The sequence below is a fragment of the Urocampus carinirostris genome, chromosome 10, assembly GCF_059441175.1.
Source record: "Urocampus carinirostris isolate Australia breed hairy pipefish chromosome 10, RoL_Ucar_1.0, whole genome shotgun sequence".
In the NCBI taxonomy this organism is placed as follows: domain Eukaryota; kingdom Metazoa; phylum Chordata; class Actinopteri; order Syngnathiformes; family Syngnathidae; genus Urocampus; species Urocampus carinirostris.
Window position 1 is genome coordinate 37,901,390 of NC_142358.1, and position 17,262 is coordinate 37,918,651.

The 17,262-nt window shown below is 43.2% G+C and overlaps 1 protein-coding gene across 1 annotated transcript in view; it reads right to left on the bottom strand.

Moving 5' to 3' along the window:
* The window catches only part of lrfn1 (leucine rich repeat and fibronectin type III domain containing 1), a 393,123-nt gene extending 382,550 nt beyond the window's left edge, over positions 1–10,573 (bottom strand). The window contains exon 1 of the mRNA XM_088345470.1: positions 9,906–10,573. The gene's annotated coding sequence lies outside the window, so the exon portion shown is untranslated. The remainder of the gene's footprint in view (positions 1–9,905) is intronic.
* Positions 10,574–17,262: the final 6,689 nt, after the last annotated feature.

Below are 17,262 nucleotides of genomic sequence, written 5' to 3' on the forward strand. Positions count from 1 at the left end.
CTGTTGGCTGCGGCTGCATCGGCTCGCTACAACGGGTCAGGTGTATCGACATTTCGTTCTGTGTACATTGTTACAAAGAATGACAATACAAAGGAAATTATTATTATTATTATTATTAATTATTATGACCACAGGAAACTCAACTTAAAATATTTACAGATGTACAAAAAATACAAAAAAATGTTTTACCTTTTTTATACTCAACACATTTAAAATCAACAACTAACCGGTTAATTGGGCTGTTTTGCTCACTAATTCAGACAGGAGTGACATTAGTGATTATAACAATAATAATAGTGATAATGGTAGTTAGTTGGTTGGATCCCTTAACCACTAGGGTTGTAAGGGCACCGTGTCCTGTGGTGTGTCTTGGGCAAGTAAAGCCTGGTGGTGCCCATCCCTCTCCCGGCCAATAAATGTTTCCACCCGGTGATAAGCCTAAATCCACAAAAATAACATGAAATGAAAAGATAATAACAATTGAGAACATTTAAAATGTGTTTAAAAATAAAAAGTCTGATATTTTTTGTTAATCTGAAGTATTTTTCCATTAATCAAAGACACTTTTGCACATTTCTAAGTATATTATTCTCATAATACGTTAACACATAAACAACATATGTAATGGCAAGTCCTGTTTAATTGTATGAACCTTAATCACAAGCAGGCTTGGGTAGTGTTACTTTAACTGGATTACTTTCAATGACTTTTGGATTACTCCAATACCAAATATGCTAATAATAGACAAAAGAAACTAAATATGAATAAAATGACTAAATTTTGTGCAGGCTTGGGGAGTAACGGAATATATGGAACGGCAAAAAGCTGTTTGGATTTATTTTCATTTTGTTTCTGTCGCATTTTATGTTAGTTTTGCCGGAGATCAAAGAGATCAAAGCCAGGAGAGAAAGCTTACCACGTGTTGTGAGTCATAATTGTATTCATATTTAGTTTATTTTGTCTTTTATTATCATATTTGGTATTGGAGTAATCCAAAAGGAATTCAAAGGAATTCAGTTAAAGTAACCCTACCCAACCTTGCTTTTGGATTACTCCAATACCAAATATGCTAATAAAAGACAAAATAAACTAATTATGAATAAAATTACTGAATTTTGTGCAGGCTTGGGGGGTAATGGAATACACGGAACGGCAAAAATGATGTCGGCAAGCTGTTTAGATTTATTTTCATTTTGTTTCTGTCGCATTTGATGTTAATTTTGCCCGGAGATCAAAGAGATCAAAGCCAGGAGAGAAAGCTTACCACGTGTTGTGAGTCATCATTTTATTCATATTTAGTTTATTTTGTCTTATATTAGCATATTTGGTATTGGAGTAATCCAAAAGTCATTGAAAGTAATCCAGTTAAAGTAACCCTACCCAACCCTGATCACAAGAAGTCTTAAAGGGCTGCACAGACCACAGACCGGGGCTAGGAAGGGGTAAGAAGCTCACTGTCTCAGGAACTTTTGAAGGGGTTCATGCTGAAGTACACCGAAAAGGAAATCCTCATGTCTGTAGTCAATGACAAAATTTCAGATACCAGTGCTTTGCTTAGGAGGATTTGGATGTTTTAAGTATCCTACTCATAATATGTGTAGTGAAGCTAATCATCAGGAGTTATAAGAGTTTACTGCAAAACAAACTGTTAAAAAAGGCCAATTCAATTTTGATTTCAAATTAATGATAGTGTAAATCGGTAAATGTGTTTTAAACTATATCGGACTATTTATATAATTTTCTTTGAATTAAAATGGTAAATAAACAGTACATAAACCTGAATTTCTTGCCAATAGAAATGCATCATGGGAGCTAATTGCTGTGCCATTCGTTAAAATTCCTCCCTTATAGTTAAATGGGCCGGCTTTAGGTAGAAAATTCCCCGGCTGAAATAGCGGCCCACTCCAACTCTGGTACTGTTCGATAAAACTCCCTTAATTGTGCTCTAAAGTATTCCTCTAACAATTATCCCAGTTAGGAAACCCAAAAACAATTGCCAATGATATAATATTTAGGGTTTTTTTTACAGTGTAGTAAGGTATACTACTAAATATGTTCAAATATACAGTAAGAAAAAAACAAAATAATTAAAATGAGTTGTTGTAAACTGGATCCTCAAGGGGGCGCTAAAAGATAAAGTGACTGCCCTAAGTTACCATAATTGTGTCATGGCCAGCATGGTCGCCGTGGCGACCGGCTGGCCTCGCCCCAAGGGCACGGCTGCAGTAGATGACCTAATTCGCATATGTGCTACTTAAGGGTGGGTTGTGGGTTTTGTGGGTGCTGGCTCATTGCATTTTCTGTCTGCATTTCCCGTTCTGTTTTGCTCAGTCCTGTTTTGTTTAAGTCGGAAGAAACCTGTGTTTGCACGTTTTTTGCTCACTGTTGTTTCAAGCGTTGCTCACCGACCTTGTGTGAACGCTCAGACCCGTAAGGAAAATTACAGGGAACATTGACTGTAGGTCATAAGTCTGACATTGGTCACGAGAGAGTGGAAAGGTGACATATTCGGAAACTTTGTTCTTTGAACTCAGTATCATTCCCCTTTTAGAGAATTCCACCGTTTGATTAAACACCCATCCCGATTTTCTCGGTGAGAAAGCGTATGTTTGGTAAGTAAAGGCTGTCAAATGAGCACAAAAGCAGCTTTAAAAATGTGTGGTGGATCAATAGTGTTCCCATTCCGGCGGTGTCTGATAACCCTCATCTGCTCCCGCGTTTTTATAGCGTCCGAATGCACGACACCCGCCCCTCGGGCGGCTGCTGTAACACAATGCAAGTGCAACGATGAGTCGGAGAAGCCATTAATCTCGCCCCTGCGGCCATTACTGAGCCTGGAAAGTGGCATGCGTGCCTCCTTGTCAACTTTTTCCCGCTCGGAACAATAGCCATGTGTCTTGGCTGCTTGAGCGCTAAGGCTTTGCTAGAAATGGTAACAAGAGTCCTGCCCGATTGCGTTAGATGGCGGGAAATGCTGCGGGCTTTGCTCTGCTGTAATACACCGCAACACACTAACAGGGTTGGGTAGGGTTACTTTAACTTGATTACCGTATTTTCCGCACTATAAGGCGCACCTAAAAGCCTTTATTTTTTTTCAAAAGCTGACCATGCGCCTTATAATACAGTGCGCCTTATTAATGGATATGTTTTAATTTGCAAGGTCTCGCAACTTACGCAACAGCCGCCGACTCGATTTTCCCCCGAACGTGGAGTAGTCCGCGGTGTATGCTGGGATTTATTTACCGGCGTTTCATTGGCTAACCGATGTGTCAATCATTATTGGAATCGATCACTATTGGCTAAAGTTATTCAGAGGTAAAGGGGGCGGATCCTTTTTTATTATTTACAGGCTCACATAGGCTAAAGGGACAAAACAAAGCCTGCAATTGGCCGGAAAAAGATGTGTCAATCATCAGTTGAATCGATCACTATTGGCTAAAGTTATTCGGAGGTAAAGGGGGCGGATCCTTTTTAGCATTTACAGGCTTGCATAGGCTAAAGGGAAAAAACAAAGCCTGCAATTGGCTGAAAAAAGATGAATGTGAATAGCATGTTGGGTAGAACTACGGCATAGAGTAAACAGTATTTTACTATTCTGTACTGTATTTGTAAATATTTTACTCTCCTGGATTTACTACACTCACGGATATATAAGGACCATGGTTGCACATTATTATTGAACACAACGACTTCAGTGAGCTACTCCGGCTATATATTTTCCCAGTATCTTGTCTCAGAGTGATATCGATGTTTCTGTGATGGGTCTTTTTTTAAATTAAACTCAATTCCAAGTGTTTATTGTCATATATACAGTAAAGTTGCGAGCGAAAAAGAAAATAGAAACTAAGGAATGGTTGGCATTTCTTGAATCCCAAGACTTTAACCTTCCGAATGATATTTTGAACGATGCATTTGTGTGACATCGTACGGACACCGCACCCGCACGTGTTCTCGACACGTATTTGCGTCTTTGCAAGCTTTGGGAATGTTAAGGGGGTAATACGTTTGACTGAACTATCTGACTGTTTTGTCGACGTTCCCATTGTAGAGCCTTATAATCCGGTGCGTCTTATGTATGTCAAATATAGGACCAAAAACTATTTTTCCGGGGTGCGCCCTATAACCACTTATAGTGCGGAAAATACGGTACTTTCAATTACTTTTGGATTACTCCGATACCAAATATGCTAATAAAAGACAAAAAAAACAATATGAATAAGATGGTGACTCACAACACGTGGTAAGCTTTCTTTCCTGGCTTTGATCTCTTTGATCTCCGGCAAAACTAACACAAAAAGCGACAGAAACAAAATGAAAATAAATCCAAACAGCATGCCAACATCATTTTTGCCGTTCCATGTGTTCCGTTACTCCCCAAGCCTGCACAAAATTGAGTCATTTTATTCACACTTAGTTTATTTTGTCTTTTATTAGCATTTTTGGTATTGGAGTAATCCAAAAGTCATTGAAAGTAATCAAGTTAAAGTAACCCTACCCAACCCTGCACACTAAGCAGACATTGGCTCTTGTTTGACACCCCTGAATTAGATGGTCTGGGCTCAATCTATTCCTAGTCATTAACAGAGTTGATTATTAACACCAATATCTGAGTTTGTGATGAATATCACATACTTACAACACTAGCGCTTTACTTGTTATATTAACGCTTCTCTCCTCTTATAACACCTTTTTTTTTCAATATACCGCTTTTTCAAATATATTTTAGGCGACGGATGCTTTTTTTTGTATTTGTGCATGAATGAACAGCTCCAACGATCGTATTCGATTTTGTTCGAATCGGAAAAAGTCTGCCACTTTTTAACAATCACATGTTGTTGTCAGGACCAGAACAGAGACAGGACCCACTCGCGTAACGTTTCTCTTAGTTTTATTGGGAAGAAGGGAAAGGATAGTACACACGATCCGTAGATCGCTGGTTGCGGGGAGCAGGTTGCTCAGACGCGGAAGTGGTATTCCCGTGGCGAGCAATGGCGGTGTCGAGAGCAGAAAAAAACAGATCAGTAGCCGGGACGGGGGAGCAAAATCGAAGTCGAGATCAGAAAACGAGTCGGAGCCGGGTAACAGACAGGGAATCAGAACAGGAGAGAGTGAGGGTCGAAAAGCTTGCCTAGCGTAAGCTGAGGTTTGCAGACGGACTGACAACCGGTGACAGGAAGACGGGGGTATAAAAAAGTGACAGCGAGCCAATCAGCGTCTGAGGCAGTTGGTGCCAAAGGAGAAGGCTCATGCCTCGCATCAATTATCATGACAGTTTTTTTTGTTTTGTTTTTTATTCTGGAGATGCATTACGTTTTCTGCCTGAGATAGTATTTTATGAGTCTTTTTTTGGACTAAATTATTTCGAAAATGGATATAAGTCAAAATCAGACCTCCAAAAGATGTCTGGTAGGTAATAAGTACAGACCTCTTCCCACCATGTCATGTCAAATTCGAACCATTCAAAAAGGGAAAGACAAGATTTCCATCGATATTCCCATGAAATATTCACACGGTATCTGTATCACTCTTCACAGAGCTGGAAGGCCCATATCTATTACCCACACAGCAATAACAGGCTAAAAGGGTATCACAAAAAAACATTTGAAATATGTCAAGCTTCTGTTCCAAAGATGTCTTTATTTGGTTGAAAAGTCAAGGTTGGAAAAAAATGTATTCATACAATGTCGAAAACATGTCTTTTGGGGAATTTCCTGGTAAAATTTCGACCATGTTGGTTAGGCTGAACAGTAACCAATTTTTAGTGTCACAGTTGCCATGGCGCCCAATTAGCCCCGCCCGTGGGCACCAGCTACAGCTTGTTGACAGATTGGCTCCCTGTCAGTATCTAAACTCTGTCATGTCAGTCCCCTTGTGTCGGTCCGTCTGCGAATCTCCGTTCGTACACGGCAAGCCCTTCTTCGCCTGTCCTGTGTTTTTGCTCCTGTTTTTCTCCTGCTTTGATCTGTTTTAAGCTAGACCACGTCTGCTCTCCCCCCCCGGAGTACAACCTGTTTTGATCTCGACCTCATCTGTTCTCCCGCCCCGAATAACGATCCTTTTTTTTTTTTATCTCAACTACGTCTACTCTCCTCTTCTGGCTTTCAACTTTTTTTCCGTTCCAGACACCGCCATCGCTCGGCACGGAAGTCCCACTTCCACGTCCGAGCAACCTACTCCCCGCGTCCTGTCTCCATTCTGGTCCTGAAATTTCGACGTCAATTTTTTGACTAAATCCTGTCTAAAATTTAGTTAAGTCAACATCAGACCTCCAAAGACCCCTCCTCCTGAAAGACAGATTTCCATTGATATTACCATTAAATATTCACGAGGTATTGGTATTGCTCTTCTCAAAACTGCAAGCCCCTTAAGCTAAACCCCAAAAGCAAAAACTGGTTGAAAACATTTTAACAATAGATTTTTGGGCTCTGAATCCTGTCTAAAACAACACGTCACGTGTTAAGCGTCATCAGGAGATGAAACATAAACATGAAATCAAGGACGAGTCTGGAAAGGCGCAGACATTAAAACACGTTGTGTCCAGGTAAGTCAAACAAACACAGACCCTGAAAACATTTATCACTGCTACAAACACCACCACTGAAGCAAGCTATCACATTGCTCACTGCATGGCAAAGCACGGAAAACCATTAACTGATGGCGAATATATTACAGGTGGTACTCTACCACATTACTCCCCCTGCAGGACAAGTCAAGCGGAAACCCTCTAAAAGTAAAAAGATTCCCATTGATATTCCCATGAAATATTCACACGTGCTTGTCTCTGCTCGATTCCTCTTGTTGACATGTAATGCATGTTTGATAGTCGGCGGCCATAAGATGCGGACGTGCGTCAGAACGCGCCGAGAGCTTGTGACAACTCCCATTTTGTCACCTCCGTGCGTAATTCCGAACGACATCTGCCAGGCAACCGCAAGAACACGTCTTTTTTGCCGGTTTTTCCCCGCAAAAGACGCTACGTACGATGGCATCTACGACCGATACTTCTGGGATGGGACACGTGTGAAATATCTATGATAAAAGCCGCCTGGATTGCCTTGATTTACAGCAGGGGTCTTAAACTTAATTTGGGTGGAAACAGAGGCAGGTTTTTCACAAGAAAAGCTCTGATTGTCAGGACCAGGACAGAAAAGAGGAAGCAGAACCCACTCGCGTAACGTTACTCGCAGTTTATTGGGGAGAAGAAAAAGGAGCACACACTCGATCCGGAGATCGTTGGTCGCGGGGAGTAGATTGCTCGGAACACAGAAGGGGTAAAAATCAAACAGATCGTGGCGAGAGAAAAACAGGAGCAAAAACACAGGGAAGAAACGGAGATTCACAGGGCTTGGCAAAAGAAGAGCAAAAACACAGGAAAAACGGAGATTCTCAGGGCTTGAGTTTCGCAGACGCTCCGACAAAAGGCGACTCACAGGACAGCGTTTAAGTCGTCAGGGAGAAATCTGTCAAAGATTTTCTGCTGGTGTAAATGGGTGGGGCCAATTGGGCGCCATGGCAACTGTGACACTGATGAAAACATTCCGATGTTGCACAGATTCTCAGAGTTTTGCAGACGCTCCGACAAAAGGCGACTCACAGGACAGAGTTTAAGTAGTGACAGGGAACAATCCGTCAACGAGCTTCAGCTGGTGTCCATGGGCGGGGCCAATTGGGCGCCATGGCAACCGTGACACTGATGAAAACATTCTGATGTTTTCAAATATATTAGTTTTTAATCCCAAAATAAGTAGACGTATTAAATCAATCAGGATAAAATCAAATAATGAGAATACTGGACCAATAAACCACATATACTTGCTGACTGTTTTTTTTTTTTTATTCAGTTAATTTACTTGCATTAACTGTTCTCTAACGTTTAACTTTCTAACATGAATGGAACGGTGAACAGGTACAGTAAAGAACATGATTTCTCTTCCCTACTGTTACGGTTGCCATGGTGCCCAATTGGCCCCGCCCGTGTGCCGCCAGGTGCAGCTCGTTGACAGATTGGCTTTCCTTCTATTCAAGCTCAGTGTTTTCACTCACTCTTGGTCAGTCCGCCGACTAACCTCTGCTCCGCAAGACGTGGGTTTTGACTCTTTCCAGTGTCCTGCCTGCATTTCCTATCTGGTATCGTTCCTGTCTATTTTTTCGTCCTGTTTATTATTCTCTCCAGTTTTCGTTCCCGTCTAGTTTGTCCTGTTTAATTTCCATATCCTGTTTCGATATCAATCCTGTCATTTCATGCCGGACTACTGCTTAACGTGCATGACTCCCCATTTCCCGTAAAATAAAAGGCTTGTGTAAGAAATGTCACACATTTGGGTTCTCGTCCTGTTCTGGTTCATGACTCTTACTCCTTGCTGCTAAAGCAAAACAACCAAAAAACACTTAAAAAAAAAAACATGACTGAAAAATGATCAAAAACCCAAAAACAACCCCGAAAATAACCCCAAAAACAGAAAGTACACCGCAAAAAAAGCTAAACATTTAAAGGCTGTAAGGAAAAGTATGAAAACATAACCAAAAAAGTACAAAAAAATTATGAAAAAAAATACAAAAACTAGTAAAAGTGTGGAAACAAAACAAAATTGTCACAGTTGCCATGGCGCCCAATTGCCCCCGCCCATGTGGCACCAGCTGCAGCTTGTTGACGGATTGGCTCCCTCTCAGTATTTAAACTGTGTCCGGTCGGTCCCCTTTTGTCGGTTTGTCTGTGAATCTCTGTTTTTACACGGCAAGCCCTTTTTTTGCCTGTCCCGTTTTTTGCTCCTGTTTGTCTCCCGCTGTGATCTGTTTTAATCTCGACCACGTCTGCTCTCCCGTCCCGAAATACCACCGGTTTTGATCTCAACCCCATCTGCTCTCCCGTCCTGAATAACGATCCGTTTTTGATCTCGACCACATCTACTCTCCTCTCCTGGCTTTCGACTCGTTGCTGATCTCGACCACGTTTTTTGCTACTGTCCCGGCTACTGACCTGTTTTTTTCGCCATCGCTCGCCTACCTCCGCGTTCGGAGCGACCCGCTTCCCGCGTCCAGCAATCCCCGGATTGTGGGCGCAACCCTTTCCCTCTCTTCTAATAAAACTTGTGAAAAACGTCACACGAGTGGGTTCTGTTTCCGTTCTTGTCAAAAATAGTTTAAAAAGGGTATTGAAAAGCATAAAAAATTGCTGAAGCGTATGTGGAAGTACTGAAAAATAGTTAAAAGGTACAAATTACTCAAAAGTAGGACAACTAATTAAAAAAAAATTGCCAAAAAAAACACTAAACTAAAAACAAAAAATCAACTGAAACATGACCCAAAAATAATTGACTTAAAACAACCAAAGAGACCGAAATAACCCAAAAACGATCTAAAAAAACAACATCATTATTTATGTTTATTTATTTTCTATGGCAGGGTCCCCAAACGATCACCCCACGGGCCGTAGTTGGCCCACGAGCAGCGTGTCTGCAACCCTCAATTCACAACATAAGCGCCATCCACTTCCACGGCGCGCGCACGCGCACGCGCACGCGTGCAACCAATTCACCCAATGACCTCTTCGTGTCCCTGAAACGCCGCAATCGGACCCAGGCGAAGTTCCCCCGAGGATTTCCCCTAAAATAGCTCCAATCCCCCAGTGCGCCACTGCAGGGGAGGTAAGGGCATTGTGATTTCCAAGACACGCCCGGTTAAACAATCCATGTGTTTCCACAAGCACGCGCGGATGCTTTTTTTTGCCTTTCCCGTGCACGCGGACGCGAATCCTAAGTCTAAAGAAGCATCATCAGCACCATCAATAGCCGCCTTGATGCTCTGTGATGGCTTCATTGCAAAAGCCAGGAGGAAGGAAAAAAAAACGTGCACGCGCATGCCAAGGTGCGTTTCATTCGTCACACAGCTGATCAGCTTCCACTTACCAAAAGTGACACTAATGAAGAGTTGCACATGATCCCCCTCCCGCGTTGACTCCGATCTGCGAAGGGGGGGGGGCGCTTAATGTATTCCAAATAGACGCGTGCTCGTGGATGGGATAAAATCAGCGGAAATAGAAGAAAAATATAAAAAGAAGATCATAGAGATGTGATTTTGTGTTTCAGCTCAAAGTCTCTGGGACATTATCTAAAAAAAAACTCATGAAATCCAAGCTCAGGGCAGGAAAAAGTACCCGGAGTCCTTTCGAGGTGCGTTCAAGGACCAATGCGCATCACGCTTGCTCCACACGCACGCGGACGGTCGCTACCTCCGGATAAATCCCACGCGTGGAGAGAAAGGTGCTAAAATGATAAAGATGGATCCGGAAACGGTAAAAATGGTGCAAAAAACCTGCAAACGAGCACAGAAGTCAACTTCTTCTTTGCGCAACCATGATGGAATCCCGCCCAAGGTTTTAGTGGCTTCGTATTTTCTATCCTTTCTCTCTCTCTCTCTTCCACGCGTCTTTAACCCGCGTGAGTTTTCCTCCCAAAAAAAGCCGGCGTCCTGCTTCGTGCACCGGATGAAAATGAGGAGGATGGTCGCAGTATAGGACGCAGGCGGTTCTTTGCGCCTTCTATGCGTACACCTGCGAGAAATGAGGAGCTGCCGTCACGCCATCGTGTCTGGAGGGGGAGGAATGAAGAAGAGGAGGGAGGAAGAAGACAGGAGGGAGGAAGGAGGCAGTGGGTGGGAGGAAAGTGGCCGTTGGACACACACAGTACAGTGGTGCCTCTTCATACGAGCTTACATTGTCCCAGGATCGTGCTCGTAACTTGAATTGCTAATGTAACGAGTGCAATTTCCTGATAAGGAATAATTAAAAACTAATTGGTGCGTTCTTGTCATCCCAAAATCATCAAAGTGAAGCCTAGATAGCTATAAAAACATCTTCATGATCACTAAAACATATTTACATTTGGAGGTCTGTATTTTGATGGAAGCTGTGTCATTTGAGGTGTTGACGAGTTGAAGAATATCAATATTTTCTCGATTAAGGATTAATTAAGTCAAGTTAAGGCAAGTTTATCTGTATAGCCCTTAATCATTAGGCTGCACAGCCCACACATTACAGCAAACCACAGACTTTTATTACATGATCCTCTGATTTAAAACATACACGAGGGCAAGGAAAAACTCAAAAACCTCAACATGAGGAAAATGAAGAAACCTTAAGTGTCACGGTTGCCAGGGCACCCAATTGGCCCCGCCCTCGGACACCAGCAGAAAATCGTTGTCAGATTTATCCCTGTCCTCTGAGTCGCTTTTGGTTGGAGCGTCTGCGAAACTCTGTTTTGACACGTCAATCTTTGTTTTTCCTGTGTTTTTGCTCTTGTTCTTGTTCTTGTTCGCCAAGGCCTATGAATATTTTTTGACCACTTCCATGTTCCAAGCAATCTACTCCCCGCGACCAACGATTTCCGGATTGAGTGTGCGCTCCTTTCTCCTATGAATAACGTTACGCGAGTGGGTTCTGCCTCCTGTTTCCTATCCTGTTTCCTGACATTGAAAAGGGCCAGCCTCGAAGGGCTGCACAGACCATAGAGTATTCCAAACCACAAACTATTATTATACTATCCCCTGATCTAAAACCTACATGAGGGCAAGGGAAAAACTCAATAACCTCAACATGAGGAAAATGAGGAAAGCTTGAGAAGGGTCAATCTCAAAGGGCTGCACAGACCACAGATTATTGCAAACTACAGACTATTACTACACCATCCCCTGATCTGAAATCTACATGAGGGCAAGGAAAAACTCAAAAACCTCAACATGAGGAAAATGAGGAAACCTTGAGAAGGGTTCGCACATGAGGATTAACAATGATTTCAAAGACTCCTCATGCTTCATTTTCCACGGGGATTATTTGCTTTTATCTTACGTTTAGCGAGCTGTTTAGGGTGGAACACATTAGGTAGGAGGAATGAGGGTGTGAGGGATATTACTGGAGTTATGTCATGCTCGGGTATTTTTGTTTTTATTTCTTAGTGTGGAATCAAATTGGTGAGTTGCCAACTCAAAACCCAAGAGATATGAAAATGTAGATTTTTAGAGTGTGTCTAGAAGCAAATGTTGGCCTGGAGAGGGATGGGCACCACCAGGCTGTACTTGCCCAATACACAGCCCAGGAAATGGTGCCTCTACGACCCGTGTGGTTGAGGGAAAGGGATGGGCGGCCACCTGGCTGTACTTGCCCAAGACATAGCACAGGAAATGATAAATCTACTGCCCGTGTGGTTAAGGGAGAGGGATGGGCGCCACCAGGCTGTACTTGCCCAAGACACAGCATGGGGAATGATAACTCTACGACCCGTGTGGTTAAGGGAGAGGGATGGGCGCCACCAGGCTCTACTTGCCCAAGACATAGCACAGGAAATGGTGCCCCTATGACCCTTGTGGGTAAGGGAGATGGATGGGTGCCACCAGGCTGTACTTGCCCAAAACACAGCATATGAAATGGTGCCCCTACGATCCATGTGGTTAAGGAAGAGGTATGGGCGGCCACCTGGCTGTACTTGCCCAAGACACAGCCCAGGAAATGGTGCCCCTACGACCCGTGTGGTTAAGGGAGAGGGATGGGCGCCACCAGGCTGTACTTGCCCAAAACACAGCATATGAAATGGTGCCCCTACGATCCATGTGGTTAAGAAGGAGGGATGGGCGGCCACCTGGCTGTACTTGCCCAAGACACAGCCCAGGAAATGGTGCCCCTACGACCCGTGTGGTTAAGGGAGAGGGATGGGCGCCACCAGGCTGTACTTGCCCAAGACACAGCATATGAAATGGTGTCCCTACGACCCGTTTGGTTAAGGGAGAGGGCTCTGAATGCCCAAAAAACAACACAGAAAATGGTGCCCTTACTAACTGTGTGGCCAAGGGAAGGGGACGGGCGCCACCAGGCTGTACTTCCCCAAGACACAGCATATGAAATGGTGCTCCTAAAAGCCGTGTGCCCCTAAAAGCCCTCTCCCAACCTCACATTCCACCATTATCAGTCAGATATATTGATGTGATTGACTTATAACACAGTATTCACTTCACATGTTTCGACATTGTTTGAACATTTTCTGACATTGCAAAACAGGATTCCGAACAAACGTTGAATATTCTACACGCGGTTTCCAGTGGTTTTGAAGAAAAAGGACAAAAATGATATGGAGTGTCTCGACTGTGTTCGTTTGCAAGCTCTCTAGATTGCAAAAGCTAAGAAATATATAAGGGTTTACGGTTTCCGCAGGTTAGTGTACAAGTTTCCTTCTATTCCAGTCGTGATTGCTGATTCGTACTGCCTCGTATCAGCCAACAACCCTAGTCCCTGATTGGCTCCCTGACTCTTTTTAAACCGAGAGGAAGCTGTCAGACCGTCTGCAAACCTATGCTTTCAGCTAGGCAAGCTCTGTACTATCCGACATTCTCCTGCCCTGTTTTCTCCCACCTGATACCTGTTGCCAACCTGTTTCTGAAACCGTTTCTTCCTTGCTCCTCTGTCCCGGCCATCGACCTGTTTTGCCCTGTTTCCTGCCTGATACCTGTTGCCGACCTCTTTTCCGGACTCGATACTGCCCTTGCTCCTCCGTCCCGGCCATCGACCCGTTTTCCCGCTGCCTACGATTATCCTCGCTCGACACGGAAGTGCGGCTTCCGCGTTCCTGCCATTAGCTAAACCGTGACCGACAATCATCGGATCTTTCTTAATAAAACTGAGTAAAACGGACGCTATTGGGTCCTGTCTCCGTTTCTGGCTTGTGACAATTCCTTCGATTATGTGGCTTGTTTTAAGCAGTTTTAAGGTGTGGGCTTCATTTGATCTCATCTCATTAGCTGCACCGCTTATCCTCAGTAGGGTCGCGGGGGTGCTGGAGCCCATCCCAGCAATCATTGGGCAGTGGGCAGGGGACACCCTGAACTGGTTGCCAGCCAATCGCAGGGCACACAGGGACAGACAACTCGCTTGCTCATTCACACCTAGGGACAATTTGGACCGGCCAATTCACCTGAAATGCATGTTTTTGGAATGTGGGAGGAAACCGGAGTACCCGGAGGGAACCCACGCAAGCACAGGGAGAACATACAAACTCCGCACAGGAAGTCCAGTAGCTGGATTTGAACCCACACAGGAGGTTCCCAAGACCTTACAACTGTGCCTGCACACACGCTAAACACTATGCTGCTGTGCAGCCCTGTGTGGAGCATATTTGATCATTTGTAATTAGATAGTTACTTTCAGAGTAACACTCTACCTTTTATATGAAGTAACTAGTAATGGTAACTAATTGCTTTCTTTCAGCACCACACTCACAAAGTACCGGTAGTTGTTCCTTTCACGGAAGGTGCAGTTGTTGCCGGTTAAGACTGCATTGCACAAAGTGGAAATTCCATTAAATAGTAATAACGGCTCCAAGTCTAACTATTGCCGGCATAAATGTTTTATTATCATCTTTTTGTATTTTCTTTTAATGACTGCGTTTTAGCACTTTGGCTGAAAATGATAATGAGCTAATTCAAAAAGTTTTTGGTTTCATCCGGTTGCTTGTACAAACTTTCTGTACAATATAGAATTATAATAATTATGGGAAAGTAATGCAGCAGATTCAAACATTTATAGAACAATCAATGCTAATTATCGGAGACAGTTTCAAGTTATAATAAATTATGAAGAGGAATGTGAAAATACCAATAAGTATCTCATTATATATATATATATATATATATATTCACAGTTTTGTGAAGTAGTTTCATTTAGCAACAACAAAAAGAGAACACAAAAACAAAAACAATTTGGCCACCGAGTGCCAAAATTATCAAATATATTTCATTTTTTGAGTTTTTCCTTGCCCTCATGTGGGTTTTAGATCAGGGGATGGTGTAATAATAGTCTGTAGTTTGCAATAATCTGTGTTTTGTGCAGCCCTTTGAGACTGTCCCTTCTCAAGGCTTTTTCATTTCCTTATTTTGAGTTTTTTGAGTTTTCCTTGCCCTAATGTAGATTTTTAGATCAGGGGATGGTGGAATAGTAGTCTGTAGTTTGCAATAAGCTGTGGTCTGTGCAGCCCTTTGAGACTGTCCCTTCTCAAAGCTTTTTCATTTCCTCAGGTTGAGGTTTTTGAGTTCTCCTTGCCCTCATGTAGATTTCAGATCAGGGGATGGTCTAATAATAGTCTGTAGTTTGCAATAATCTGTGGTCTGTGCAGCCCTTTGAGACTGTCCCTTCTCAAGGCTTTTTTTTATTTCCTTATGTTGAGGTTTTTGAGGTTTTCCTTACCCTCGTGTAGATTTCAGATCAGGTGATGGTGTAATAATAGTCTGTAGTTTGCAATAATCTGTGGTCTGTGCAACCCTTGAGACTCCTTGTGATAAACGGCCAAACAAATAAACATGACTTTGACACTGGTGTTGAAATCAGCGTCATACTAGGGTAGTATTCTATGTTGGCTGCCCTCTTGTGGTGGATATTTTCTCGATTAAGTACGATTATTAAGTCAAGTCAAGTCAAGTTTATCTGTATAGCCCTTAATCATTAGGAGTCTCAAAGGGCTGCACAGCCCACACATTATGGCACAGACTTTTATTACATTATCCCCTGATTTAAAACTTACGTGAGGGCAACGAAAAACTCGCAAACCTCAACATGTTGAAAATGAAGAAACTTTAAGTGTCACGGTTGCCAGGGCGCCCAATTGGCCCCGCCCATGGACACCAGCAGAAAATCGCTGACAGATTTCTCCCTGACTACTTAAACGCTGTCCTGTGAGTCGCTTTTGGTCGGAGCGTCTGCGAAACTCGTCAATCTTTGTTTTGTTTTTTTTTTATAAAAATTTAAGTACCGTTTACTGTTACTAACGTACTTTAAAAAAAATGATTTACGTACGACATTATTTAGGATAAGATGGTTAATTGTCATGTCCAGCATGGTCGCCATGACAACCAGCTGGCCCCGCCCCTTGGCACCGGCTATAACAAATTGTCTAAATTGCGTGTGTGCTTCTTAAGGGCGGGTTTTGGGGACTGCCGGTTGCTGTATCATTGTATTATTCTGTTCTGTTTTGCTCTGTTCTGTTTGATTCAAGGAAAACCCGTCATGCCCGTTTGTCTGAGTTAGTGCCTTTAAGCCTGTTTTGTGAGTATTTCCCAGTCTGAGTTTCTGATTGCCTGTAAGCCTGTTTTTGTTTTGTTTTTGTCCCTGCGTGTTGGACAATTGAGTTCACCCTTCGTGCCTCCCGGTCCGGTTCTCTGACAGTAATTTGAGCAGCAGTAGCTCAGGAGGTAGAGCGCTCGTCTTGGATCAAGGGATCCCAGTTCGAATCCCGGCTCGTCCGTGTTCCATGTTGAAGTGTCCTTGGGTAAGACACTGAACCCCTAATACCCCCATAAGCAGGTTAGCGCCTTACATGGCTGCAAGGCCGCTATTGGGAAATGTGGAGCACATAGTAAAGCGCTTTGGGAAGTCATTGACTTGAAAAGCGTTATATAAAAAAATGCAGAGAGATTGAGAAAAAGACAGAAAGACTGTCCATGATGTTGTTTGATGTCTTATTTATTTCTAACTGCGTTTTTAAAGGAGGTTGCAGGGACATTTGACGAAGCAAGGTTTGACTCCAAAGAGTTAATTTGAGACGTTTGTAATTTAAGAGGACGCGGGGAGAGAGAATGGGCTAAGTGAGGGGAGGATTGAGAGTGCTGTGTTGCCCACTGGGATGTTCAAAGCCAGGCTAAAAGGCCCAATGGCGGGCTGGAGAGAGAAGGGGGCTCAAGAAGCTTGTTGCCCGTAATGGCTTCCTGTGTTATTCCTTGCGGAGAAAAAGGCCGCCATCATAAAGCTGACCACCCACATCTTGTTTTCACGCATCGCCTCTTGCGTCACTTGGCTTGGGGGCCAAGCGCGCTTACTCCTCTTGGCCCTGATCAATGAAAAGCTCGGATTCGCTGGGAAAAAAACAAAAACAAAATAAAAACAAAACGCTTGAATAGCCACCCACTGGAAGGAAGCAAGAATAAGAGTGCATAATCCTCTCTCAGATTTGCAAAGCAAACAAAAAAATGTGACAGCTGCTCAGATTCAAGGCGGCTTTTTCCAAAAAAGAGATGAAGAGATTTGAGGGAGAGGGAGAAAAAAAACGTTTTTATCCAGAAAAGACAATTGTGACCTATGTTTACAAAATTTGCCTGCAGACTTGAGTTTATAGTTTAGTAGACCCTCAAGAAGACATCCGTTTTTTAACTTGCAAGGAGAACAGGACAGAGCCCAAACCTCAGATAAGAAATTCCTACGATAGCCGGGACAGGAGAGCAAAACGTGATCGG